Below are 2,500 nucleotides of genomic sequence, written 5' to 3'. Positions count from 1 at the left end.
GAGTGAGGGGAAAAGGGGACGAGCCTGAGCGATGTGAGTGTGCAACGGGCGTCACATTCGGATGGCCGCTCCGTTGGCGATGAGATTCTGTGAAAACAATAGTCGGCCTTTTTTTTATTATTATCCTCCGTCGATCTTTCTGAATAAAGGTGTTGGGACTGCGGTATTTCTTTTGATATTTTTTTTTCTCTCTCTCTTCTCTTCTGCTTTTATATCGCTCTTGTCTTTCAATTTTTTATCCATTTCGCAAACCTCTTCTCTCTGTCTCTCTTTCTTTCTTTCTCTCTCTGTCACTCTTTTTTCTTCCTCTCTCTATCTCTCTCTTTCTTTCTTTCTCTCTCTGTCTCTCTTCTCTCTCTCTCTCTCTCCCTCTCTCTCTCTCTCTCTCTCTCTCTCTCTCTTTCTTTCTCTCTCTGTCTCTCTTTCTTTCTTTCTCTCTCTGTGTCTCTCTTTCTTTCTCTCTCTGTCTCTCTGTCTGTCTGTCTCTCTCTTCTTTCTCTTTCTGTCACTCTTGTTTTCTTCGTCTCTCTCTCTCTCTCTTTCTTTCTCTTTCTCCCTCTCTCTCTCTCTCTCTCTCTCTCTCTTTCTCTCTTTCTCCCTCCCTCCCTCTCTCTCTCTCTCTCTCTCTCTCTCTCTCTCTTCTCTCTCTCTCTCTCTCTCTCTCTCTCTCTCTCTCTTTCTCTCTCTCTCTCTCTCTCTCTCTCTCTCTCTCTCTCTCTCTCTCTCTCTCTCTCTCTCTCTCTCTCTCTCTCTCTCTCTGTCTCTCTTTCTTTCTTTCTTTCTTTCTCTGTCACTCTTTTCCCTTCCTCTCTCTTTCTTTCTTTCTTTTCTCCCTCCTCTCTCTCTCTCTCGCTTTCTCTCTCTCTCTCTCTCTCTCTCTCTCTCTCTCTCTCTCTCTCTCTCTCTCTCTCTCTCTCTCTCTCTCTCTCTTTCTCTCTCTCTCTCTCTCTCTCTCTCTCTCTCTCTCTCTGTCTCTCTCTCTCTCTCTCTCTCTCTCTCTCTCTCCTCCCTCCCTCCCTCCCTTCCTCCCTCTCTCTCTCTCTCTCTCTTTTTTTCTTTCTTCTCTCTCTCTCTCCCTCCCTCCCTCTCTCCTCTCTCCCTTCTCCTCCCTCCCTCCCTCCCCTCCCTCCCTCCCTCCCTCCCTCCCTCCCTCCCTCCTCCCTCCCTCCTTCCCTCCCTCTCTCTCCCTCCCTCCCTCCCTCCCTCCCTCCCTCCCCTCCCTCCCTCCCTCCCTCCCTCCCTCCCTCCCTCCCTCCCTCCCTCCCTCCCTCCCTCCCTTCCACTCCCTCTCTCCCTCCCTCCCTCCCTCTCTCCCTCTCCTCCCTCCCTCCCACCCTCTCTACCTCCCTCCCTCCCTCTCTCTCTCCCTCCCTCCCTCTCTCTCTCTCTCTCTCTCTCCTTTTTTATTTACCTCGGTCTTAAACAAGCAATGTCATTCTTCCTGGCAGTGCGATCCTGAGGGAATAAATGAAACGACACAGCGAATTGATTTTCCTTCTCTCTTCCCGCCCATTAAACGTCTGGAAATATATATGTAATAAAACAAAACAAAAGACAAATACACTAGATGGACGGAATAAAGCAAGGTGACATAGGGATAAGAGTAAAGTATACAGAGTCGTTGGTCATTTCGTTGAAAATTCCTTGGATTGAAACCCTCTTTCTTCCTCTCTCTATTCCCTCTGTTATTTTTTTTTCTGATCCCCCCTTTATTTCCTCAAATTGAACCCTTTTTTTCTTCTTTTTATCCACCCCTTCATTGTGAACCCCATTTTCCCCTTCCTTCCATCCCCCTTAACCCCACTTTCCCCTTTCTTTCATCCCCTTAAACCCCAACTTCCTTCCCCTCTCACGTACTCTCCCCAACATAAACCTCCATCTTAATTTCTCCTTCGCCCTCTCTCCTCTCCCTCACTCTCCCCCAACTCCCACCAGCAAAACTCCAACACCATCATTATACTTTCCTCGCCATTCTCCTCTTATTTCCTATCTCCTTTACCCTTCTATCTATCCCTTTTTGGACCTCGTTATCCTCTTCTACTCCTCTCTCTTCCCCCGCCACTTCCCTTCCACACTTAGTACCTCCACCACCTCCTCTTCCCATTCGTTCTCCTTTCCCTGCCTTCGCTCCACCACCTCTTTTCGCTTCACTCCCTCTTCCCAAAACGTACATCTATCCTCATCTACTCCCTTCTCCCCACACTACTCCTTGCCTGTTCCCTCCCTCCCCTCACTATCCTCATTCCCCACACACTCTCCTCTTCCACCTCTTCCTTCCTCCCTCTTCCTCCCTGTTCCTCCACCCCCCTTACCACCCTCTACCCAGCCTGTCCCTCTCCCCTAACACCTGTCCTTATCCCCCTCCCTCCCCAATACACCCTTTGCCTTTACTCTTTCCTCCTCCCTTTTCATTTCTGTCCTGTCCTTCCCCTCTCCTCCTGTCCCTATCCCATCCCTCGCCTCTCCCCTCCACTTCCCTCCACCCCCACCCTGCTGTTCC

At 49.7% G+C, this 2,500-nt stretch overlaps 1 protein-coding gene across 1 annotated transcript in view; it reads right to left on the bottom strand.

Annotated features, from left to right (window-relative positions):
- LOC138860686 (serine/arginine repetitive matrix protein 1-like) overlaps positions 1-2,500 on the bottom strand; it is a 44,313-nt gene that overhangs the window by 2,778 nt on the left and 39,035 nt on the right. The window lies entirely within an intron of this gene.

This window comes from Penaeus vannamei, chromosome 42, assembly GCF_042767895.1.
Source record: "Penaeus vannamei isolate JL-2024 chromosome 42, ASM4276789v1, whole genome shotgun sequence".
NCBI lineage: Eukaryota > Metazoa > Arthropoda > Malacostraca > Decapoda > Penaeidae > Penaeus > Penaeus vannamei.
The sequence above is the reverse complement of the archived record's forward strand: the minus strand, read 5'-3'. Positions and strand labels throughout refer to the sequence as shown.